We start from the raw sequence: 27,032 nt of genomic DNA, 5'->3' as shown, positions 1-27,032 counted from the left end.
TTTTGTGTGGGAAACAGGCACTCCATTTCCCATTAACCTGATGGCAAGCTTTGTATTCACAGAGAGTGGTACAGTTGGATCTATGAGCGGGAATAGAAATTAGGAACAGGAGGATACACCGACAAAGATATTGCACATATATATTCCTTCCTTTTAAGGACGAATCAATTTTTGAAGGTACAAATTTGGAATAGTAATTCAAAGGGATATTCAGGGTTAAGAAGAAGTATTAAATGTGTTTTGATAAAATTGTTCTCAGAAATTTGTTGGAATGTAGATTATGATTTGTATTTTTCCCACCGTTTTGTTGGTTTGTCAGGGACTAATTGTGAAGTAGATTGTTATATAGGCAGGTACATGAATGTAAAAATCAGTTTATAGTGTGGTATATAGGCAGGCTTCCGCTTCACCAAACACTGGTATTTATAGTTTTTGGTGGAAATGTAGAAAACTAGAGATCAATTAAGCACTTGTCGAAGTAAGGCATCGGAGTACAGAATTTCTTATCATGTTTCTTTTCTTTACAGCCCTGATGATGTCCCAAAAGGGACAAAACACGTAGGCTGTGGAGTGTACATTTAATAATATATTCTGTGAATGTCTTCTTGAAGAACTATTTTTGAATGAAAAGAAGATGAAAAAGTAAAAGTCAACGTATATCAATAAAAGACTGGAAACAGTAAAAAAGGAAGCTTGCATTAGAGCTGGATTATTTATGGACTTCAATATCTAATTGTTAATATTGTGACTGTACCATTGCATCTATTACTGAACGCGCTGCCATCGTGATATGCCTCTCAGGGCCTCCTGATCTGTCCTTTTGTGGATTCATTACTAAATTGACGTCTGCTCCCCAAAGCTGATGTCCCTCACTGCGTGCTTGTACCTTGTCTGACAGTGCCATGTAAAAGCTGGGATTATCAAAATTTGGGCGGTATATGTTGACAATAAGGAGATCCATTTCCTTTCCCCTACATCTGAAAATCACATACCGCCCTTCCTGGTCTGTGTCTAAGGGTTCAAGTTTAAGAGTAGTCTTAGGATTCACCCAGGTTAGCACTCCGTGCACATGTGTATTGAAACCCGCTGCGTGTATACTTCCCTGCAGGCCTCTGCTGCGCAGCATAGGGCTATTAAGGGTGAGGTGAGTCTCCTGCAGTAATGCAACATCTATTTTATGTCTTGCTAAGTAGGCCAGGACCTTATTAAATGTTTCCTGTGGTCTTTGAGACCTCGCACATTCCAAGTGAGCTTGCAAACCATGCTACACGTTGCTCCAGAGCTGGACCCACTGTGTTCAGTCATGGGGGGCGTGTTGTGTCTTCATGGTGGAACCTGCTGCATATTCTTTTAATCTGTTGGATTACCATGAATAAGGATAGGTAGTGTGTGAAACTAGCCATACATCCATAGTCCCCATCCCCCTCCCCCCGCCCAGGTGGACCTAACTGGACTGTGTGCCCCCCACTTGTCATCAGCCAAATTTAGTGCATCTGCTTTAGAATGCCCCACCTTCCCACCTCGCTTTATCTTTTCGTACCAAAAATAACGCAACCTTACTCTCATTAAGTGCTGACAACACTGCATAGTTGCTGTGAGAATTCCGAGGCACACTCTAAGTGACCATCATACATTCAATTAAACCCGTGCTATCTGTGGCCTATGACACCACTAACCTGTCCCCCCTGGACACCCCCAGAACTGGCACTCTTATCTGTAACGCATGAAGTCCAGTGTTCAGTCCTGGTCATCCAGTGCACCTCCAGTCTACCCCTCCAAAGGGCTCCGCTCCTGGCAGCCACGCTTTTCTTCGGACCACTCCTTCAGGTCTTTCTGTAGGGGTTTAGGGCCTGTAAAAATGTGTGGGTGGCCCTGTCAATTGACACGAAGTCTTGCCGGGTAGAGCATGGAGTAGTCCAAATTTTGGTCTCGTAGTTGGCGCGTCAGTGGCGTGAACTGTCTGCGCGCCTCTTGCACGCAAATTGTGAAGTCTGGGTATAAAGAGATACTCGAGCCCTCATAATGCAATGTCCATTTCTTCCGGGCCACCTTCAGCGCCGAGTCCCTATCACGGTAGTTCAGCAGTTTTGCTATTATTGGCCTGAGGAGGGCACCCGGAACTGAGCGCGGGCCCAGGGAGCGGTGTGCTCTCTCTACCACGAAGATGGGAGAGAACGTTTCAGTTCCCAATAGCGTTACCAGCAGGTTTTCAACAAATGTTTCCATGATAATATACAAGAGAAACGAGGTATGAGGCAAAAGATGATTGCACCTATCAATCAGTCAGGTCAAAATTAGTATAGCATTTTTGGGTGCCAAGGATCTGAAGTTCAATACCCCTAAACCTCCTTAGAATCAGAGATCCTACAAATCATAGACAAAACATTGTGATCCAGCACTCCACATGGTCAGTTCAAAATACAGTAATTTACAATAAAATGTATTAATCCATTCAGCAGGTCTGGTTTCAGGTTTTCTTTATTGAATTCTTCTGTTTTAAAAAAACAGCGTAGCCAACGCGTTTCGTCCTTAAGGACTTCTTCAGGGCAGATTTGAGAAATAAAGGTGCTTAATCTTGACCCTCTTCAGAATTAAAGTCTGTGGCCAAAGCTCCCTTTAATCAACCAAATTATTATATTACTGTATACTTTTGGTAGATTGATCCGAAGCTCTCAGTATAATTTCACCCTGTCAGGATTTTAGGAGTAGTATATATTTGTATTCAGCAGCAAGGGCCCTCCATCAACCGGTCCACAAATTTTTCCATGTTAGCAGTCTGGGTCGACTCCGGAAGGCCCGTCATTCGTAAGTTGTTCTGGTGGGACCTCACTTTGAGGTCTTCAGCCTTGTCCTGCAGAACTTGTAGCACCTTCCCCATCGGTTTGTGTTCAGTGTCAATTGTTATCTGCGCTTCCTCCACCTCCGTAACCCTGTGCTCAGTCATGTTCAGCCATTCAGCCTGTTTGTCCAGTCGTTCGGACATTCTATCCATCCTGTATGAGAGAATTCATTCCCCAGAATAGATAGCCTGTTCTGCAAACCCTTCTCCATTGCAGGTAGCATGGTGTGGATATCACCATCAGCCTCCTCTTGGGCTTGTTCCTGCGTGTTGTCCCCTTCTTCTGTGGCGTTCTCCCTCACTTTGGATTTCCTGTGATCGAAGGTAATTGTGGTCTGAGTCTTGTCTACTCTACGCATCGTCGCTGGGCCGCAACTGTTACAAATGTTCTGCGTTCTGCACCCAACAGCTGACTCCAAGTTGTTCCCTCTACGTCTGCTCACCGCCACCATCCAGCGAACCAACCAGAGCACGCCAGGAACACAGCGGCCTATCGCATGGGCACCTCTGTGGGAGTACTATCGTCCGCTACCACGACCAGAGCGCCGACCAAGCAGCACTGTGTCCCCGCCCGCACAGACACCCGGGTTAGTTCGAGAGCGTCAGGGGCACAACCGCAGTCAGCTGCACCTCCTTTTAGTCAGTCCAGGCAATTCTGCCGCCACAGATAGTGTCCTGTACGTGCTCTCCCAGCAGGGCTAGCAGTGGCAGAGGATCGAAGTCAGCCCCTCCGAGTGTGGACAGCAGGCCGCTCTGTCTGCACCAGCCTCACCTTGTGCTCACTGGCCCTGGCCCAGTCTCGCTTTTTCTCCCTGCATGCTAGTGTCAGTGTTCCCAGGTCACCTCCTCAGTTGCCACAACGGTCGCCAATCACTGCTGGATGCCGCTCCACCACAGCGCGCCACCGGTGCCAGCGAATACCTCAACATTAATGTCAGCATCAAACAGCCACTTTCCAATGTTATCACAATGCCTCAATATTTAGCAGAAGTACGCATTGTCTGCAGGCCTCAAAATGGCTGACCTCGCCAGTCACTCCACCGCCAGAGCCTCGGTCCCACGTCAGCACTCACTGCGCTCGGGGGTAGCTCTTTGTTCCTTACGACTCCACCACGGGTCACCTCAGTGCACCAGAGCAAGTCAGGATGTCATCCTCAATTGCACACAGGGAGAGAGCCCTCGTCGAGCACTGCACTTGGCCCCACACTGAGGCCAGCCCCACCCATCAGGTCTCCCGGGCATTTTTTCCCTGAATCTGCTGCGGTCCACAGCGCCCTGCAGGCTCGTCGCTTTCCCGGCAGCGGCTCGTCTCGCCGCCGATACCAGCTCCGTCTGCCTGCTCCGTGCTCTTCTCTCTGCCTGTGGTGCCCAGAACCAAATCAGCCGGGGAACTTCGGGACGCCGCACGCCTCCCACACCAGTCCGTGGATCAAGGCCCAGGCTCATAGGCTCAGCTGGTCGCTGCAGTCAGCACTCTCTCAGGTGAGTTCAGGGGCTCAAATTGGCTCACATCGCTACCGCCACTCTCTGGTGCAGGCGGCAGCTCGCATCAGGTCGTTTAGACCACGCAGAAGCAAGGAAGATTGTGCAATGGAGAAACGGAGCTGACTGTTCAAGCAGCCATCTTTGTTGCGAGCAAGCTCTGCCCCCGAAGAAGAGTGCTTCTGCCTGCTTAGGAAGGTTTAAGGGATTACATTCTGCTGTCTCATGAACCCTAGTTCTGAAGGTTATTCTGAATGGTCAGGCCTTGAGATGGATTTGTGTTCCGTGCTAATGTTTATTTTCTCTGAGTGAAGACTTTTACCTAGGCCACAGACCACAGCCCAGGCCGCGGTTACCAACGGTAAGACCAGGATTACTTACAGAATCTTGAAATTAATATGTAGGCTCCTTCCACAGCTGACTCAAAGAATGAGGCTGCTCACCTTCCAAATTATCAGTCTGGTTCAGCACAGCAGGAATACATAGAAAACAATGTACCTCCAAAGATTTTATTTTATTTGTAAACAATTCACTGATAACCCCTTTGTAATATGAAGAAAAGAAATGAAGGCTTTGTAACTTTCTATGAGGAGAGCAACAATTTAAATCCCAGAATTAAGTTGGTATAAATTTGGAATCTCCAAACGTACATGATTTGGATGCAACTGCTCCAATGCATGGAAATAAAGTGCTAACAAAAAATATCACTAGATATGCTTTTTAACATTCAAGCATGTTTTTTTACAATTTGAGATTGATTCAGGGACAAACATATAGACTGTTATTAAGCATTAAGATGATGTTTGTGAAATCATAATAATTGTAATCAAGAGCAACACATGGTAACACACCAGTCAAAAGCAATAACATCAATACAATTATTATGAAGAAAATCACTGAAAATAGCACACATCAAGTACATTTTGTTGACACATTGGCAAAATATACAATTCAACAACACCTCATCCGTAAATTCACAGTGCCTCACAAGTTTGCATATAGGGAAGAAATCTTTGTGGCATGTTACAGAGAAAAGATATGCCACTATCTTTTGGGGAAAGGAAAAGAAGATCTTTCCCATAACTGATACCAGTTAATTCAACAAAACACCAGAGGAGCCAAGAATTGTTCACCCCAAATGTGCTGAACACTGTATCTGCGCTTAAAATACAACTTGCCATGTGAGTGTAGAATTGCAATTCATTCACTACATTGCCCAGGTGTTATTTACTATATAGGGGAAATAATATGTTTGTCAAAAATTAAGAACAATGAACCATCTATTATTTGCCTGAAGAATTCAACACAAGTGATTCTATTTTGAAGAAAAAGCACATATTACTTCAGCAAATGAATTGTCAGATTGGAGACATTGTTTCACATCCAAGACGAATGGGTGATCATATGAGTATTCTTACAGTTTTCAAAAAGAAAATTTGTGGATAAGATGATTGTATTTGTTGCTGCTAAAAGAGTTGACTATATTCTAAATACAGTTCATTATATCAAAGGAAGCAAATGGGCATTCTTAAACTGAAAGCATTTAAGGTCCCAATGAATAATAAGTATTATATATATAAACATTGATAAATGTTTAACTCAAAGGGCCTGATTAAGAGTTCCTCGTAATATTCCGACCCATGCTTAAACGTTTGTTTATGCACTGGTGGGAAATATGAGTTTGATGTTATTTAATGCATCCGATAATTATCTAATAACTCAGCCTTCCTTAAATTTCAACAGGTCAAAGCTGCCAACATTTAACAGGGCAAAACATCCTGTATTTACCATTTCATGTGGATTTTGGTCTATTAAACACCAAAATCCACAGTGTTATTTATTTCACCCAATAAACAACGTACCCCCTGATTTCCTTATTTATCAGGAGTGATAAATACCACCTTAGCTCATAATCAGGCCCTATGATGGTTGCCACAAAGTAGAAAGAGAATGTGAAAGTTTCTTACTGTTTTACATTTTAGATGGCAAGTTAAGAAGAGAAAAGTTGGACTATTGTAAGAGCAAGCAGGAGCATTACTTGTCTGAGTGAGAATGGGAACTGTAACACCAGCACCTATGCATAGAAAATAATTTGATAAGGACATAAGTGAACATCAACTGAGTTTGGAAAGGAGAAATGACAATGATGTATATAGTTGGTAAATATTTTTATTTCTTATAGTAACCAAATTGGGCATTTGAAGATTGTTAAATTTTCTTATGGAGATCTAAAGTGAATATCCAGATTTTTAGCTAATGAAGAGTGTTAATATAATCAATATCACGGTTAGATTTTGAATAATGTAACATCTATTTTTTCAGCCTAGACTCTTCTTATAATATAGAAAATGCAAAGTTTGGTATGTATATTGTTTCTGATTATTCTAAGGAATGGTAATTCCTGTTGAAAAAGAGGAAGTACCACACTGAAATGTGATTATCCGTTAATTAAAATTATTTTGAAAGCATGATGTGTTTAGCTACATATTTAGAAACAAATGAAGTATAAGTGAACAAATATTATTCAAAATAAAAAAAAAATACTACAAAGAGGAGTTTTAATATTTACAATAAAATAGAAATTAGTAATATTTGTGAATAGTGAAAATATTGGAACCTAGACAAGCAAGGTGACACATGGGAAATGCAATCCTTAAGTCAGATTTATCAAGTCATGCAAAGTCACTTTATGAGGCCGTACATGGCTTGGTAAATTTGGAGTAACGCAAGGTAGCACAAGTTGCTGCCTTGTGTTACTCTGCACCAGGGAGGTGTTACATGGGTGGAGTGTGGGTGTTCCCACTCATCCACCCATGCCTTTTGCTGTTATTCTTTGGAGGTACTCCATATGTGAATTCTAGTCAATATGCATGCTCTCTGCTCTTGTGTGTGTATTGGCTTCAAGTTTCTAATTTAATTTTCATCGCATGCACCCACCCCGGTTTTCCAAGACACACACTCTCTTGTGTGCATGTGAGTCCTTGAGGGTTGCTTCATGTGTCCTGCTAATACACACACTCTCTGTCCTTGTGCACACCTTCTCTCATGTGCACATCACCCATTTAAAAATTGTCTTCTGCATTGCACATAAATGCTCTCCCTTGTGCACCTGCAACAGTTTTTTTCTTCTTTGTGACTTATGTTATATCTGTTATTGAATACTGCATCTCTGAAATCTAACCCTCCCTTTTTCTCTCCTTCATATTCCTCATCTTTCTGCCCTGCCATTAGCCTCTTCCCACTGTTATTACAAATATAAAGCAACAAAAGGTTCCATTTTCCCTGAAATGTTTATGATGTTATGCATGGAAAAAGTGTTCTTGATTGCTATTGCATTGTCTCAGGTGAAAAAAGTGGACTGCCTTTTTCCACACAAGTTTTTAGATGCTAGCTCCTGATAAAATACACCCCCACAGACCTGCCCACTCCAAGCCCTGCCCTTTCAGACCACCATGGCACCACTGAATGCCCACACCACCATCAACCAGGGTCAAACTCACGCCGCTCTCATGGCCCATCAAGCTACAAAAATATACACTCCTCTGGAGCACATGCAATTGAGCGTACCAAAACACACATAAAGGACATGAGAGGGAAAGGAGAAAAGCAACCCTTGACCTCTGGACTCTGTTCAAACAAAGGACAGTTAAGGACCCCGCAGCTCAGCCCACTGTAGAGGCTTCAGCACCTCCTCCTCCATACACTGGTATGTATGTGGTTACCCTGCAACAACAGCCTTGGGAAACTGCAATTTACTCATAGTGGAAACAGAGGAACCACCCACCTAAAAGGCATCCCAATCACCCTCACCCCTAACTACCCCACATAGCCTAGGCCTGTCCCAGTCCAAGGCCACCCCCACACAGTAAACAAACTTGCAGCGCACCACAGCGGAGACTGTTCTCAGCCCCTCCAGGGTCAGATGAGGCCGAGCGGCTATCTGGGCAATTCTTAGCTGTCCTAGATAGCAGTCCAGCAAGCTTGAGCAATGAAGGAAACTCTAGCTCCCTGGGGTCAGAAAGTGAAGGCGGAGCTGCAGGGGCATAAGAGTAACACAAGAAGCAACATCCAGTGGGGGAGCACAAGAAGGTATCGGACAAAGGTAGGCAGATACAAACACTGGGGCATAGCTAGGAGACTCACGCAGGAGAAAAGAACTACCCACGCCCTAGAAGAGGAAGAGAGAAGTGAGGCCAGGCACAGAGAGTGAAGGGAGCAGGAGTTGAATGGTGAGAGCCTACTCGCCAGCCTAGGGTCACCACACAGCGATAAATCGGGAAGATTAGGAGATCAGGAGGCAAGGTCATCTGATCCTGACTGAATCTCGATGTTACAAGGATAAGATAAGATACTGATAGCACCAGGATGAAGCACCTTTTCAGAAACAGCAACCAATGGCATGGCAGAGGCACTTGGGATGGGTAACTGCACTACAGAGGGTATAATTACACTGAATGATTGCAAATTCTATGTGAACCCTTTTTGTAGTTTACTAGGCCAATGGACAAGGGGAGACAGTGGGTACACTAGGCCCTCGCCACAAGAAAGGTCTTTTGAGTCAGAAGACATGGCCATGCAAAAGGATTGCATTAGGCATGGAGGGGAAATCCAGATTGGGACTTCCTCTACATGCAGCAATGTCTCACTAAGTGGGAAAAATATGTTGAGGACAAGTCCACCACCCCTTCAGGGGCAAAGCAATTTGCCTTGCTTCAGTGAGGGGCTGCAGGGATTGTTTATGTCCATTGGGCCCACATGGACAAGTAAGGGCTTAGGAATAAGCGTCTATCCCCAAAATAGACTAAACAACATAGTTGAGTTGGACTCAAGACCATGGCCAGGGATAAAGGCCACACCATACATCATTGCAAGAAGAAAATAGAAAAAGACAAAGGCAGGCAGTACTGAGTAGAGAGGAACAGATCCAAGGTGGTAAAGCAGAAATTAAAAAAACCAACACTAGAGTTGGAAGTTGTAGCCACTGTCACACAGATGGATGGCTGCAATCCCCATGGGAAGGGACACACAGAACTTCCAGGGATTCCAAACTAATGATCGAAGGGCAAGCGGAGGATTCAATGAAATAAGAAGGGAGGTCCAATGAAAGATAATAGAGAATGTCTCTACTGACATACGAGGGGACACTTTGCAGGAGATTGCAGGACCACAATATATCACGAGCAACAGAGATCCAGGTGGGAGGCAAGGAACACATACAACACCCAGCCCAATAGAAATCCACAGTACCCTCAGCCGTAGAACACGTATGCCCCCAGTGGGCCCCACCCCAAGGAGGGCAGCTAGAAGCCCCCTCCTCACAGCTAACATGAGTGAATGGGCCACACCTATGGCAGGATCAGCAAGCAGCAGGAAGCCCATCCCTAACATTAGCAAAGGGCCCTTGCATCCCTGCTGCACATGGAGGAGCAACAGTATGAGGAGGGAGCACACTGTTCCAGGCCCAGAACTCACACTTATTCAATAGGGAATGGCACCAAGAGTGGGAGCCCCAGGAGGAGGAAATAGTGATAGCCATGGCAGTCGAGATCAGATCACTTAGGGAGTCTTAATTGCCTCTGAGAACAATCAAGTCCCATGGGCACGCTTTATTTTCCAATACCCAGGTCTCCATGTATGGGACATATCAAATGAACAATTGTTGACTACCCAGAAGACTTAACATTAGTCTTTGAAGATCCCATAGACATCAGAGTTGAACTGCAGAACAGAACCCTGGTGCCTGTCACCACGGCAACATCCCTCAGTGATCAAGACTTCACACAGGTACCCCACAGCTATGGGCAACTGGTCCACATGATGTGGGGCTCAGCAACACCACCAAACCAGTTAGGATCTAACGCAGGGAAGGAGCAATCCTCACAAGAGTGAAACATTATCTACTGTCCAGTGAAGCAGAGTGAAGCATAGCCCCCACAAATCAGGCACTCTGTGTGGGGTGTCAGCCTGTAATACCCCCATACACCCCTTGAAGAAGGCAAAGGGGGGAACTTGGCACCTACTAGAATACATACGCCCCCTAAATGATATAGTTGTTCCAGAGTTCCCTCTGGTACCAGCCCCCTCCATCATACTGACCAACATCCCAAGCGACGTTGTGTGCTTCTGAGTCATAGATGTTAAATATACCTTCTTCAGCATTTTGCTTCACCCTGACAGCCAGTATCTAATGGCATTCAACTTCAGAGAAGCTCAACTGCCCTCTAGCTCTGTAGGCTATATCTCCTCCTTCTTTCCCCATTCTGACTACCTCTATGCTACTATTTGAACAAAGTGCACCAAATCAGAATCTTATTGAACTTCTTGAGGACCAATCGATTACAAAAGGTTAACAGAGGGACCATTACTCTCCCTAACAAAGGCAATAGTAAATTACATTGTATTTGTAGGAGAGTAGGGTCTGCAATCCTATGATCACCCAGATTTTTTGCTTTTGCTTCATTGGTTTATGACTTTCCCCGGCTGTGGGCCTGCCAATCAGACCCACAGCCTAGCTGTTCTCTCTCGAAATTAAACACATGTACATTAGGTGCATCCACCAATTGGAACTGGGCCGCCTTGTCAGTCCCTGTCTCAGCATACCACAGGTATCCAGGGCATCGGTGTACCCAGGGCCTACCAGGGGCTGCAGCATGTATTATGCCACCCCTGGATGGCTGCCCAAATCTGACACCACTGGCTGCACGACAGCTGGGGCAGCGTGGTGTAATCACCCGTTGCTATAGGTGTAGTATTCCTACGCCTAACCCTAAGATGGACACATGGATTCCTATCAGTCACTCCTATGGCAGGCCTTATCAATCCTGAAGGCAGAGTGCAGGGAATCATGTGGGACGGTGCTCTGGCACGAGCTGAGCCCGTCGACGGCTTGCGGAACCAAGTCCTAATAGCCGTTCCATGGTGACGCGGGCCAACTACTTTTAAATGCATTATAATCCTCGCGGTTATTTGCTAACTTTGGCATCGCATCACCTACACATGTCGAGTAAGGTGTCATACGAATTGGAATACGAACCCCTCACCAGTTCTGGCGACGGGGTTAGCATTCCCCCCTTTTAGAGGGGCACGACATGGAAGTAACCTTGAACCCCGGTTAAAGTTGACTCAAGCCTCAGCATCACAAAATGGATGCTGCCACCAGACACAAGTCTGACCTCCTGCTGCTGGGAGACCTTCCAGCGAGGGGAGCTTGGACAAAGGGTTTCCTGTCGAGGGCGGTGTTAGCACCATCCCAGACAGGGTTTGTGCATCCCAGGTAGGCAGGGCTGAAAGGAAGGTGATTGCCAGTGGCACCCCGGTGCTCACTGTGCATAGCCCGGCTCAAACCAGTTTCGGGGGCACACCAGCCCCTGAGCTGGGGCGAAGCCGGACAAAGGATAGGGGTGTAACCACCCCCCTCCTGGCTCCACCCATAGGTAGAACCTAGTCACGGGCCAGCCCCTTTTCTTAGAATAAAGGTAGGAGCGAGTCCCCTTCCCAAATTGGATAATCAGATAATCGGATAATTCTGAATCTTGAACTACTTTCCACGAAAGGAACTCTTGACTATTTCTGAAGACTCTCCCTTGTGGCTAAGGAGTAGCCACCCTGCACCAGCAGGCACCACCTAAGCGCTTGCGGTTTGCTGTAAGTCTCTCCCACGGATCAAGACTGCCCAGCTCGACGAGACCCGAGTTCCCTGCCATCTCTGACCTTTTACCTACCTCATCAGCCCAGCTGAGAGTCGTAGGTGCGACGAGACCTGCGGGACCGGCTATCTTCAGAACCTGCACGACGCTTATCTAGCACGCCCACCGAGGGACCCTCGAGTGAGTGCACCTAGGGTTTGAGAAGCCCTAACCCTGAGCAGCTCCAGCATCGAAGTCTGCCTCCCCAGCATCCACGAGATCTGCGTGGGGGCCCTTCCGCTCCTTGCTGTTCACCGCGTTGTCCGACCACTTGCCGACCGGCTTGTGGCCCTCTTCACGACGCACCAAGATTTTCATCACCGGTCTGGTTGCTCCAGACTGGCTCTTGCTCCCCTTCAACAGAGGAGTACCACGGACCCTCCTGGTCCACTCCAGGCGCCATCGTGACTCGCCCGCTTGGGTTGCCACTGCCAAGATCCGCTGCCTCACTCCTGGGCCCAGCATCATCGACAGCAGACACCTTCGTGGGACAGCTCGCCCTCCATCCTGGTCGCCGCCGCGCCTCCTGGTCCGAGGAACAGCCGAGTCCGACGTCATCCACTCACCTGGTCGAGGTGACTTCAGCCGGTACCCTCCTGGTACCCACACGATCGCTGGCTAGCGGTTGAGAACTGAGTCCCCTCTGCTTTCAGGTTTCCTTCATCACCGATCCAGGCTTGGATCTTGCTGAACATCGTCACTGGTCGCCTGCCAGCAACTTCTTCTTTCAGGCTCCTGAGACTACAACGAGGACTCCCGACATCTTGCCGGACTTCACGCAGCCGCAGCCTCTGGGCTAGGTAACTCGAGCATTTCGGTGCTCCATCGCAGGTTCGCTCTACAAGTGTCCAGTTCCTTTTTCGTTTAGTCCCACTGATCGGAATACTCCGGAATCAGTACCTCCAGACTCTAACCATTCGCATTTCACTGTTAGTGTAGATGGTTTCTCGTGCCCCTCGGGCGTTTGTGTAAATTGTGCAACTGAAGTATTCTCCTAAGAGTTTTGTAGTGTGCTTAGCTCCCTGACTCATAAAGAGCCAGTGTAGTCTTGTTATAAATAAATATCCTTTTATTTTCATAAACTTGTGTGGTGTCCTTTCACTTGGTGTTCAAGGGGTATATGTGATGGTAAACAGCTGGCTTAACACGCCCTCTAGAGTTTAGCCTAAGACTGCTCGTATCCACGCTACTAGGATAGCTGGTCTATAAGGTTGACTTACAACCAATCATCAATAAGGGTCGTTTGGAATGATACACAGTGATCACTAGAGTAGTGAGCACTACATATCAGGCCAACTTCTCACAGTATTCTTTTTTTTTTTTTAGAGTTTTATATAACCCGAACTTGACCCAAGGTTATCAGGTATTGGTGCACTTTACATGAGCGCCAGTTTTGTTTCAGATGGACATATTCATTTTTGTTAGGCACGGGGAGATTAAGTGATTTGCCCAGAATAACAGGATGTTGAGCGTTGCTGCCGAGACTTGACCTAGGTTCCCCAGCTTCGAGATCGACTGCTATAGCCGTAAGGCCACATCCGCTCCACTAAATTGGTACAAGTCAAGTTAATTTGCAGTTTCCTATATATCCTCATGGGTGTATCTTTGCATTCCTTCCCTGCACCTATTGTCTCTTTTGAAAGAAAATAAGATATCCTTGAAATATGTGTTCTGTACAGTTAAAAATCTGCGGGAACAAAAATCCAAAAAGAGTGCTTTTACTCTTTCACTTTCTTTAGCAAGAAATAAGTAGGGAAAAGCCGGAAAGCAAATATTAAAATATTTACATCGACAATAGTAACTGCTTTTACCGCACATATCTTAATTATAAGCTTTGTGACAAATATTGACAGGTCAAAGGTGCCTTTAGTTATTGGGTAAAACGTCCGGTATTCACCGGAACACGCGGATGTTGTGTTATTTCCCTACCAAAATGGGGATTGGGTAGTATTTATCTCACTCAGGGGCTTATTTACAAGCCCCTTGCGCCACCTGTACGTCACTTTTCCCATTTAAAAATGACGCAAAAGTGGCGCAAGGGGCTTGTAAATAAGCCCCTCAATGAAATCCTACTCATGTGCGAAACATATATAATGGGGCTTATTTACAAGGCCCTTGCCCCACTTTTGCGGCATTTTTAACATGGGAAAAGTGACGCAAAAGTGGCGCAAGGGCCTTGTAAATCTGCCCAATAACACCTAGTTTCAAAACGGATAGCAAGCAATCAATGGATGACTACTTAAAAAGCTGTAACAGTAAGGCAAAAGCCCTGCCCCCCCACACAAAAACACACTTCTTTACGTTCTGTGGGAAGGTGATTTAACAAATTCGCCGGCCGTCGCTTTTTGCAAGTTCACACGTTGCTGGTGAGGAAAATTCGATTTCCTTCTAGAAATGTGCAAGACCGAGGAAATACTGAAGGAAAACACTGGCTAACCTAAGCGTCAAGAAATTCCAATAAAATTCCTTCACGGCCTTGTCTTAATAAACACAGGCCGAGCAGGAAAGATAGCTCTTATCTGAACCAAATGAATGGCATTTTAATCAATAAACCCCGCGGCAAAGTGCAAGCAGTTGTTCGTTTCTGGTGGCAAATGTCAAATTCGGTGAGTGCCCGGGAATACATTCATTGAGTCAGGAAGTTGTTTCTTCGGCTCCCCTTGTCAACAGCAAATTGTCATTGTAATTGATGGCAACCAGGAAGATCCTATTCTAATCTTACATTGTATATCTATCGATTTAAAAGGAAGGAATGGCTCCACTTTAAAAGTTCATTACCTAGCAACCACCAGTGGATTATGGCCTACTCAGAGCAGAGCCATTCAGGGGAGCAGCTAAGGTCAAATTGCTCGCCCTTACCTCATGCTCACAAGCAGATGCTGCAGTCCCAGGTTGGAAACGCATTGTTGCCGCCTTCTTATTTGGAGCAGGGAAAACCATTTAATCAAACACAATTCTTACTTCAAAAATCTATTAATATTAAAGAAAGCGTGAACTATAGAATATATATATATATATATATATATATATATATATATACGTATATATTCTTTTTCCACCTGTACGCTCTTGTGACGATTCCTTTGAAGTTTATTTCCCTTTTTTCTACAACTGTAGGTTGCAATTTTGTTTTTGTGTTTTGGCAGCCAAACATTTACGTTTTCCCAGAAACAAAACTAGCTAACACTTTTTCTGCTAAATCGCATGTACGTGAACGGTTTTTGCAAATTTACCTCGGTGAAATAATCAGTTTTGCTCTAGATGTAGATGGGCCTACAAATGTTACCTCGGCATAAACAATTTTATGCTGAATACCAAAAGTGTTTTCCTGTGCAATCAATGTGCAAGGCAGATTTCCAGGGGCTTTGATGAAACTTAATAGGTAGAAACCTTTTTGTGCAACTACACATTTGTTTTTTACTAAAAGTATTTTACAATATCAATATTTAGGGCAAGATTTATTAAAGATTGTCCTCTTTCTTAAGAAGAAAGTATCTGACCGATGAAGGGTTTTTTTCCAGGCATAAAAAGAAGTTGAAAATAGGGAAATAATTCCTAAATCCATTCCTCCTGGCTACTGAACACATAGGAAATTATTGGCAAACCAGACTCTTGAAACCTTTATGTACCAGATGGAAATAGTTCTTTCTCCACGTATTGGTTAAAAAACAAAGGCATATCGCTCAACCCAATTGCGAGTCAGTGGGAGATTTTACTGCATGTTGGTTTATGACATAAACAATTATTTAATGTGATAAAAGTGTATGCGATATAAACAAATTCAGCAAAACTGTCTTCAGGGAAGACCACTGTATGACCTAAAACTTAAAAAATAAAACACAACATTAAAACAGTCCAGTACATATTTTTGCAAGACCACCATATACAATAGAGCAACCATAAGAATATTAAATACCTCAGCACATCAACAGGGAACATGCACACTCGTAGGCACGACTATAGACATCACTTTTCCAGAGCATTTCGTTAATCCCAGTGCTGGTTCATTATGCCACACTACTGGAGGATATATAAAGGGAAACAACGGTTCCTGTGGACTCATAAAAAATGATTCAAGCAATATAATTTGCACAATCACAATAAAAAGAGGGTAGACTAATGTCAGAGGGCAAGGAACCACCAACACATTTGTACAATTATGACTTGTTTTATAACCACAACAGACTTATTATATACATTGTTTAAATTTACAATAGAACAGATATATTGCTTGAACCGTTGTTTCCCTTTATATAACCATTACAACCGTCACATATTACATCACTCATGACATGGTCAGTGACATTACTCATGACATCACTCATGACATCTCAAATGACATCACTGATGACATCATCCAGTAAAAATGTGTGTTCTTCTGAAAATTACATATGTTTTATAGATGTATATCTCAAGGTCGATGGTATATAAGTGTCTAAATGGATGATTTGTATTTGAAAAATTGATTGTATAACTGACTGATTAAGTGTATCTTAGTGAATTCATGGCTTAGTGAGTAATGTTTAATTATGTAAATATCTGTATCAGTCTCTCAATTTGTGTATAAGTGACTGCATGGGTTGGTGAGTAGCTACATGAGTGTCTATATAGGTTATTAGTTGGTTTTTTGAGTATCAGTATGAGTGTCTGAGTGTATGGTTCGGTGGGGGGTATTACGTAGTGCATAGGTGCATGAATGAGTGACTCACTGTTTGTATGTGTTGAAGACAGCATGTGTGCAGGACTGTATGGGTGGATGAATGTGTGCATGGGTGTGTTAGTGAGTGAATGACTGTCTCAATAGTGTCTTTATGAGTAACTACATATGTTTTTAACTAGTATATGTGACTATTGGTGTATATAAGTGAGTATATGGGAGAGTGAGAGATTGAAAGAGTTCCTGTATGAATAAGTATGTGTTTCTATAAGTGATTGTTTAAAAGACTAAGTATGTGTAAGTTTCTGTAGAAGTAAGTGTGGTGGTGTGTGTATAGCTGTATATGCAAGTAAATGGATGTTTGATTCTTTATTAGCATGAGTGACTATGTGTGTGAGTAACTCTATGGATGAGTGGCGTTGTGTAATAGGATGTATAGGTGTATGAGTACATATGATGAGTGAGTACATGTATGAGTGACTGTATAGGACTACTGGTGAATGAGCAGATGTGTATGTGGATCTTAGAATTACTGAATAGGTTGTTGTAACTGGTATTGGTATGTCCATTGTTTTGAAAATGTTGATTTCTATTTTTGAATGTGTGTATCAAAGGTTATATTAGGGGGAGAGGAGGTCTGCCACTCTATCACAAGGATGATGTCATCAGTGATGTCATCAGTGATGTCATTTGAGATGTCATGAGTGATGTCATGAGTGATGTCACTGACCATGTCATGAGTGATGTAATATGTGACGTCATCAGCAGTGCATTGCGAGCACGCGAGTTATAGTTAGATGAACTAACTATAACAGGGGAATTTCAATGGTTTTGTACGAGTGAAAAGTCCAGCTAACTATAACGCCCCTGAAACCTATGGTTTTTTCAGTGAATTTCTAAGTTTTTTTAAATGCTAATTCCTAACTATAACGTGCCTGAAACCTATTGTTTTTTCAGTGAATTTCAAAGGTTTTTTAAAAGCTAATTTCTAACTATACCTACAGAGATAGGACATGTGAAGAAAGAAGAAAAAAAGCACAGAAAGAAAAAAAAGAAATGCAGAAAGAAGCAACAGAAGTCCTCAAAGACGAAGAAAAGTGCAGGAAGAAAGATAACGTGCAGAAAGAACAAACAGAAGAGCAGAAAGAAGCCTTGTTGCAAAATCATCCTGTACCCTCAACTTTTTCAGACGGATACTGGTGGTAACTGAGTCGGACTAACCAGTCCTAGAGCCAGTGCTATGTTAAAAGACACTCAGAATACAGTGAAAACACCTACATACACTAGGGAACACTATGCGTTGGGGTCCCCTCGTGATTAGCATGACCTCCTCTGTAAGCCCCTAGTATATAATAGGGCAGGGGATTAAAACTACCTCTTAAAACGCGCCACAGGGCGTGTTTGCACACGTCACCTCAGGCCCTGTCCCCTCCCTTCCCCACTGTGTAAACATGCCCTGTGGCCGTTTTAAGTTGGGAGATTAAGTCCCCTTGAATCCTGAGGGTCCCTAGGGTCCAACTAGACCACTAGGTACCTCCAGCAAGCGCCACAGAGCTGCGTTGCAGAGAGATGTAAAAAGGGGCATGGCCTAGACCACCTCTCTGCAACGCAGTGCAGTGGCGCTTACTGGAAGCCCCTGGTGGGCTAGTTGGCCCCTAGGGTCCCTCAGGATTGAAGGGGAATTATTTCCCCAACTTAAAACGCGCCATAGGGCGCGTTTGCACACGTTGCCTCAGGCCCCGTCCCCTCTCTTCCCCACTGTGTAAACACGCCCTGTGGCCGTTTTTTAAGTTGGGAGATTAAGTCCCTTGAATTATGAGGGTCCCTAGGGGCAAAATAGCCCACTAGGTACGTCCAGTAAGCGCCATTGCAGAGATGTGTAAAAAGGGGTACGGCCTGAACCACCGCTCTGCAACGCAGAGCAGTGGCGCTTACTGGAAGCACCTGGTGGGCTAGTTGGCCACCAGGGTCCCTCAGGATTGAAAGGGAATTATTTCCCCAACTTAAAACGTGCCACAGGGTGTGTTTGCACACGTCACCTCAGGCCCCGTCCCCTCCCTTCACCACTGTGTAAACGCGCCCTGTGGCCGTTCTAAGTTGAATCCTAAGGGTCCCTAGGGTCAAACTAGCCCACTAGGTACCTCCAGTAAGCGCCACAGAGCTGCATTGCATAGAGGTGTAAAAAGGGGCGTGGCCTCAGAACACCTGTCTGCAACGCAGCTCCCTGGCGCATACTGGAGATACCTGTTGGGCTAGTTGGCCCTCAGGGACCCTCAGTATTGAATGGGAATTAATTCCCCAACTTAAAACTGGCCAGGGGGCGCGTTTGCAGAGTGCTGCAAGGAGGGGGCGTGGCCTCCAGCGCGATGCCGGTCTTTTAATTATTTTATTTTTTTAAGAAGGAGGACTGACTGGCCCCCCTTCTTTTTCTAATTTATTGGCCCTGGGGACCCCATCCCCCAGGGCCTGCACCCTAATTTTTTTTGTTGAAAAATATACATTTGGCCCTCCCAAGGCCTTAATCGGCCCCTGGGACCCCAACCCCCGGGTCATGGCTTTTTTTTTTCAATTCTTTAGAAGGGGGCTGCGTTGCCCCCCTCCTCAGGCCACTTATGGCCCCGGGGACCCCATCCCCCGGGGCCGGCCTTTGTTTTTTATTAATATTTTTTTTAATATATTTATAGAAACACCTAAGACATGTACCTATCACCATGACGATTTGCGTGATACTCATTAAAAGGCGACTATGCATAGAATGAATCCACGTGGAATATATTTACACCGCTAGTGAAGCTGTGACGTGTCTGACGCCCTACCGTGCCTAATCCCGGCGCTCCCGCCGGTGGGTACTCTCCAAGTAGACACCCTTGTCATTTATTTATACAAACATGGGTAGCTATTGATGGGCACATTTAATACACACGCACACCAAGCCATTCAAAGGGGATCTGACAAAAATTCGACCAAACTATGCAAGAAACCCCTCTCACGGTTAATAAAACACACATCCACCGCCGGATGTGTAATACTTTTTATTTTACTCTCTGGAAAGGAGAAGAACCTCACTTGAGAGTCACAGCGTGCTCCTGGCTGAGCCCAATGCTGTGTTACACCCACCAGTGCCCGCCGAGGGATGTATGTCGTGACAACGCACACTTTTACAACGCATGCACTTACAACGCATTTTTTACAACGCAACATCCACTACAACGCATTCCATTACATAGCATGACACTACAACGCATTTTTAAAAACTACCTTTACAACGCATTCCATTACATCGCATACTACCTTTACAACGCATACCATTACAACGCATAATATTAAATTGCATTTAAGGTAAGTGTTGGATAGTATAGGGGTAAAAATTGCTATTCTAACTCCAGGGGGTGCAACAGTAGGATAAGTGTTGGATAGCATAGGGGTAAAAATTACTATTCTAACTCCAGGGGGTGCAACAGTAGGGTAAGTGTTGGATAGTATAGGGGTAAAAATTACTATTCTAACTCCAGGGGGTGCAACAGTAGGGTAAGTGTTGGATAGTATAGGGGTAAAAATTACTATTCTAACTCCAGGGGGTGCAACAGTAGGGTAAGTGTTGGATAGTATAGGGGTAAAAATTGCTATTCCAACTCCAGGGGGTGCAACAGTAGGGTAAGTGTTGGATAGTATAGGGGTAAAAATTACTATTCTAACTCCAGGGGGTGCAACAGTAGGGTAAGTGTTGGATAGTATAGGGGTAAAAATTACTATTCTAACTCCAGGGGGTGCAACAGTAGGGTAAGTGTTGGATAGTATAGGGGTAAAAATTACTATTCTAACTCCAGGGGGTGCAACAGTAGGGTAAGTGTTGGATAGTATAGGGGTAAAAATTACTATTCTAACTCCAGGGGGTGCAACAGTAGGGTAAGTGTTGGATAGTATAGGGGTAAAAATTACTATTCTAACTCCAGGGGGTGCAACAGTAGGGTAAGTGTTGGATAGTATAGGGGTAAAAATTACTATTCTAACTCCAGGGGGTGCAACAGTAGGGTAAGTGTTGGATAGTGTAATGTAATATTATGCGTTGTAATGGTATGCTTTGTAAAGGTAGTATGCGATGTAATGGAATGCGTTGTAAAGGTAGTTTTTAAAAATGCGTTGTAGTGTCATGCTATGTAATGGAATGCGGTGTAGTGGATGTTGCGTTGTAAAAAATGCGTTGTAAGTGTAGTGCGTTGTAAAAGTTGCGTTGTAAAGGTTGTTCCCCCCGCCGAGTGCCACACACCTCTGTGTTGTATTCCACCAGCTAGTGCAGCGTTTTTCAACCACTGTTCCGCGGCACACTAGTGAGCCGCGAGATGTTGCCTGGTGTGCCCTGGGAAAACGTGGGAAAAATGGAAACATTCCCAAAATTTTTTAAAAAAATAAATTTTCCCCCACTAGGCCGGGCACCGGACTGTATCCTGGGTATGGGGGGGGTGGGGGTTTTTGGCGCTCCTCGGATGTCCGGGCTGTGATTGGTCCAGACTCCAGCCTGGACCTATCACAGAGCAGTATCTTCCGACTTCCTTCCCGCCCGAGCGCAGTGTGCGCAGCAGCGGAGAGAAGAAGACGTCGCGTCACCAGGAGGACCGGAGCAGGAGGACTGACGGACGGAGACCAGGACTCGGCGGGAGTCGGCACTGAGAGACCGCATCCGGATCCAGACCAGGCCGCAGGTATTTAATGTTTAATTTCCTCCTATCCAGAGTATTCTTATGCTTTGTACAACAGTAATCAATTGGTGGTGCACTGTATCGTTTGGTGGTATACCGGGGCGTATGGCTGAGGCCGGGGGGAGCACTTGTGGTCAGGGTGCAAAATCTGTCACCTAATAGTGTTACTTGTGTAACTGTATGGTATGCTGTTGTAAACCTTAAATAAAGTTTTAAAAATTCAAGTGCGTCCTCCGCTGCTGTCCCACAATCGCCAATCTGCACAAGATCCGGCCCACATTCACAAAGGCCCTATCACTGACGATGCTGTTTCTCTCCGAAGTTGTGCCTCCCACCAGTGCTACTTTTCATTATCAGATCACAACAGGAAATATAATATGACCTTCCTTCAGTAGCCTGTTGCCTATTTAGCTTTATGGCAGACGAGCAATTTGAGAATATGGTAATAAAGCCTCAATCACAGTAACAACATAGGATGGGCTGTAATTTCAGAGCGCTAATGGGTTACAAACAATATTATGACGGGAAACTATTGATCCATTAAAAAAGGCCTGCAGTATTATTAAAAACGACTTAATATATATAGAATTTATAGATCACCGTTAACCCATGCACACGCAGCTGTCAACCAAACTATTTCCAAGTCTATAAATAAAACTAAATGACAATTGATACGACATAGATTCGATGTTAATGTGGTTATGGCGTAAAGGGGGGGCGTAGATCGTGCCGAAAACATGATGAAACACAGGATGTGTCTGTAGTGACTGTACAAAATCAAGTGCATGCATACACTGCCGTTTTTTGAAGTCAGTAATATGAGGAGCAGTGTTTTATAATTTTTCATATTTCTGTTTACTTACTATTTCATAATAAAGTAATTATAAAATACTTTTTGTGTTTATTCGATTCCTATTCAAGAGAATTACTTCATATAGAGTCAATATATAGGCACAGAGTTAAATGTTTTAACATTTTCTAATGGTGGTGTGCCTCGTGATTTTTTTCATGAAACAAGTGTGCCTTTGCCCAAAAAAGGTTGAAAAACGCTGAGCTAGTGCGTATGCTATGACTCTCTCTAGCCCATGTGCACTGTAACACCACCCCGTGAATATGTAATGCCACACTTGCCTTTGTACTGGTTATATTGCCCCATCTAACGTGCCTTCCTCGATGCCTATGTTATAACGCACAGCACTATGCGATACATATTACAATCTGGGATCCATATCTTTGTCACAGTGCATATGCAACGTTACACTCCCCAGCACATATTTTATATTACAACTTTAGAGACTGGTTAGGTTACACAACACTGTCCTGTGCATATTACACTCCAAGGCACATATCGCATAGCACGCGCTAGTGCCTGTGCTATCTCGCGCTCTCCAATGAATCTGTCATTGTGCACAATTTATTGCATATTATATTTCACGCCCCAGTTCATCTTATATCACACTTGTTGGTGCATAGTTTATACCATATACTATATCTAGTTTTCATTTTCAATCATGCTCTCAGGACTATGTTCTATATAACACTGCGTCCACCTACCCTTTTCACGGGCATTACATTTTGTGATGGGGTGGAGGGTCAGGGGGTGTTTCTGCCAAGTGAGCCCGGAGTCACAGTCACAAACGTCCTCTTCTTCCTGAATAAAAGTGAGATTATGCTGCATACTTGTTCATATTTTAGGTAGTTCGCACAGACACACATTTTAAAAACAATAAAGTTCCCAATACCCACCTTCTCTAAACAGTTAGCTTGCTGCCCCATCCACCTCCTCCCTATCCTCTGTTGTTTGAATCCATGGTAGGCTATCCTCCTCCCTCCTGCCATGCATGGTCTAATGTGCTGCCACAGCCCTCCATTTAGTATGATGTACCAGTCCACTCCTCCTGCCCTCCATTGCCCAATTCTATGGCCCATCATTGACCTCCTGCTTGGCCTCTGTGCTTAGCTTGCTGCCCCTATTCTCCTTCCCCCTGCCCTCCGATGTCTTTGTGCATGCCCCTGCTCCATCCTTTTTGCCCACCATGTTCCATGGACCTGCCACTCCTATCTACTCTGAGTGTTCTGTTGAGCTGCCACTCCCCTCCCACCTGCCTAGCATTGTCAGATGACTGTAACCTGTCCCTGCCACCTCCACCCTGCCTGTCCACATGCCATGCCCCTATCCCCTTCCTCCTGTCCTCCATGGTCCATTTTACTGTCACACCCTTCTGCCCTCCCTGGTCTGTTGTGCTGCAACTGCTCCTCCTGCCTGCCCCACGCGGTCTGTTGTGAGGCCCCTTCCCCTGAACTCTCTTGTCTGTGCCCAGGTCCTGACCCTCCCTTCTATCCTCCATGGTCCTTTGTGCATGCCCCTGCACCCGCCTTCTTGCCCATCATAGCCATTGTGCTACCACTAACCCTCCCGCTTGCCATGCATGGTCTTCTGTGCTGCCATGGCCCCTCCCACCTTCCCTGTGCGGTCAGCTTGCTGCCCCTGACCCCCTCCCACCTTCCCTCCATGGTCTGTGTGTATGCCATCATAGTCTCACTGTTGCTCTCCATGGTGTGTCTTGTTTCTAGTGCCCTTCCTGCCTGACCTCCATGGTCATCTTGCTGCTCCTGCCCTGCCCCCTTGCCCCCAGCCCTCTGTTTTCATGTGCAGACCCCCATTCCCTCCCCCTGGCCTTTCTGTTTCATTGTAATGCCCCTGATCCGTCCCTCCTGCCCTTTATGGTCTGTTATGCTGCAGCTTTCTCTCCTGTCTGTCCATTATGGTCAGCTAGCTACCATTGCCTCTTTCCCCTCTGTTCTCTGTTGTCCATGTGCATGGTACTGTCCCCTCCCTATTGCTTTCTATGGATTGTTGTGCTGCACTCCCGTCCCGCATGCCCTGTGTGGTGTATTGTGCTGCTGCAAACCCTGATGACTGCCCTGTAGGGTCAGTTTGGTGCACCTCTCCATGTCCCTCCTGTCCTCTGTTATCCGATTCCATGTCCCTACCCCAATTCCTCCTGCCTACCATGATCCAATGTACCATACTTGCAAACATTTTGAACTTGGTAAGAGGGAGATTTAAAAAAAAAACTGGGGTATTGATTTTCCCCTTTAAGTTACATTGAAAAAGAGGAGATTGTAGACAGGAGACAGGTCTAATAAAGCCCATTTGAGCTTAAAAACATTGGACGTTTCCTGGCTGAAACGGGTCTGTTGGCATGTATGGTTGTACTACCACTGCCTCTTCCTTCTGCCCACAATGGTCTATTATATTGCCACTGCCTCTCTTGCCAGTCCTGTATTGTTGGTTTGTTGCCCCTGCCCCCCTTTCCACTGCCCTCCATAGTCTGTTGTGCTGCCACTTCCCCTCCTGCCTGCCTAGTGTGGTCAAATTGTTGCCTCTGAACTCTCCTACCTGCCTTCAATTTTCAAAGTCTGTGCCCCTGGCCTCTGCCTCTCAACAGTATCCCAATGAACAACTAGATTGCTAACATTCTATATTTATTACAAAAGTGTGGAACGCCTGACGTCATCTTGATGTAGTCAAAACTGTAATACCTAGAGCATTTCCTTAAGAAATTACATATATAAGAGGGTCCTATTTGCATCAAAATTATGGTTAGGGCTCTAAAAAACTAAAATGAGGACATCTTTTCTGAGTTTTCAAATAGCGACAAAGAACTTTTAAATTATTTGTAATCTTTATGTTTTTTTATCCAGTTGACCACTTGATTAAATGTTGCACCTAGGGGAGAGGATGTGGTGTTACTTCCAGAGCTGCAGACTTTGCAGCTGGGGAACCAGGTTGGAGTTTCTGCTTCAGCTCAACATTCTCTGATTCTGGTCAAATCACTTAATCTTCCCATGTCTACAACCAAAATGAATTTGATCTTGTGTGATGTAACCAATGCTCATGTAAATCACTCCAATACCTGACAAGTCTGCACTATATAAAACTGCAAATACACAAAAAATAAGTGTTTTGCACACTTCTGTCATTGGGCTACATGTTGGCTACATCTGGGTGATATTAGTGCTGCATTTGGGCTCTTTTGTCTCTGGTGGCTATCTTGGGAGATTTATTTGTTATGAAGTTTCCTAATTTCCTCATTTACTGCAGTCTCCTCAGTAGGAAATGCTTTCAGTTTTTTACTTTGATTCCATCAAGAAGGCATTCAGATGTGTCACACATTTGCCATACATTCTGAATGTTAGCACTCTAGTTACTCATTAGATCACTGTAGTAAAGCTACTGCTCACCAGGGAAGTCTGCTGCTGGTATTCAAAGTGCATGTTTCAGTCTGCATGTCAGAATGTTTTTTTATGAAATAGAAGAGAATTTGAGAAGTCAAAATGTGCCCTAGTTTTTCTGTCTGCAGCACTAATCATAATTTCTATGGCAAAATGAACCCCCTCATTGTGTTCCTTTGTAAATTAAATGTTTTAAGCGTTACCACTTTATTCCAATCAAGATGGCTTCAGGTGTGCCATACTTTTGTCATAAGTAAGACTGTTAGCGCTCTAGTTGTTCGTTAGAACACTCTGGCACATTCTGTCATTGGGCTATACTTGGGCTACATCTGGGTGATATTTGTGCTACATTTGGGCTCTTTTGTCTCTGGTGGCCACTTTGGGAGACTTATTTGTTATGAAGTTTCCTAATTTCCTCATTTACTACATTCTCCTCAGTAGGAAATACTTTCAGTTTTTTACTTTGATTCCATCAAGAAGGCATTCAGATGTGTCACTCATTTGCCATAAATTCAGAATGTTAGCACTCTAGTTGCTTATTAGATCACTGTAGTAAAGCTACTGCTCACCAGGGAAGTCTGCTGCTGGTATTGAAAGTGCATGTTTCAGTCTGCATGTCAGAATTTTTTAATGAAATAGAAGAGGATTTGAGAAGTCACTCAAAATGTGCCCTAAATTTTCTTTCTGCAGCACTAATCATACTTTCTATGGCAAAATTAACCCTCTCATTTTGTTCCTTTTTAAATTAAATGGTTTAAGAGTTACCACTTTATTCCAATCAAGATGGCTTCAGGTGTGCAATACGTTTGTCATAAGTAGGACTGTTAGTGCTCTAGTTGTTCTTTAGAACACTCTGGGAAACTGCAGTAGACCACAAAGGAATCAACTGACAGTCTCTGCCCTTGTTGGATGTACATGTTTTACTGAGAATGTCAGACTTCATTCTCACATGACTGAGAAAGATAATGTGAATTTACAGAAAATACGCTCTCAGTTTAGCTTATAGATCACCTTCCAAACCTCTGTGGGAAAAGCATGAGAAAATAGTTTTCTCTCAAACATGATTCATGATATCACAGCAGAAGGCTTTTTCACATGGTAAAATCACCTTAGAACACACCACAATTCCTAAAGTGAGTATGGTACCATCAACAAATGATTTATAATATAACTGAAGTCTTTAAACCTTCTATTAACTGCAATGCTTTTTAATGAGGTGCTATCATGTATATTGGCCCCAAGATGGCTGCCAACACTTCTTGGATGAAGTACTGACAGCCAATCAGATCTCACGATGAGATGTGTGGTTAGGCTCCGCCCAGTTATATCTATCTTTTTAACTCTAATTTTCTCAGGAACTACTGAACGGATTTACACCATTTAAGCAAAAAGCATGAGTCTGAACTGAGGACTATCTCTTTGCCAAATTTGGT

General features: G+C 44.4%; 1 protein-coding gene across 4 annotated transcripts in view; it reads left to right on the top strand.

Moving 5' to 3' along the window:
- Positions 1-27,032, top strand: part of LOC146833937 (uncharacterized) — a 220,052-nt gene that overhangs the window by 15,769 nt on the left and 177,251 nt on the right. For 2 of the 4 annotated variants that reach the window (XM_085600106.1, XM_085600105.1), the window contains one exon: positions 6,304-6,480. The exons of the other annotated variants lie outside the window; for them this stretch is intronic. The gene's annotated coding sequence lies outside the window, so the exon portion shown is untranslated. The remainder of the gene's footprint in view (positions 1-6,303; positions 6,481-27,032) is intronic. 4 annotated transcript variants of the gene reach the window in all.

Source organism: Triturus cristatus, chromosome 4_2 (genome assembly GCF_964204655.1).
Source record: "Triturus cristatus chromosome 4_2, aTriCri1.1, whole genome shotgun sequence".
NCBI lineage: Eukaryota > Metazoa > Chordata > Amphibia > Caudata > Salamandridae > Triturus > Triturus cristatus.
The sequence above is the reverse complement of the archived record's forward strand: the minus strand, read 5'-3'. Positions and strand labels throughout refer to the sequence as shown.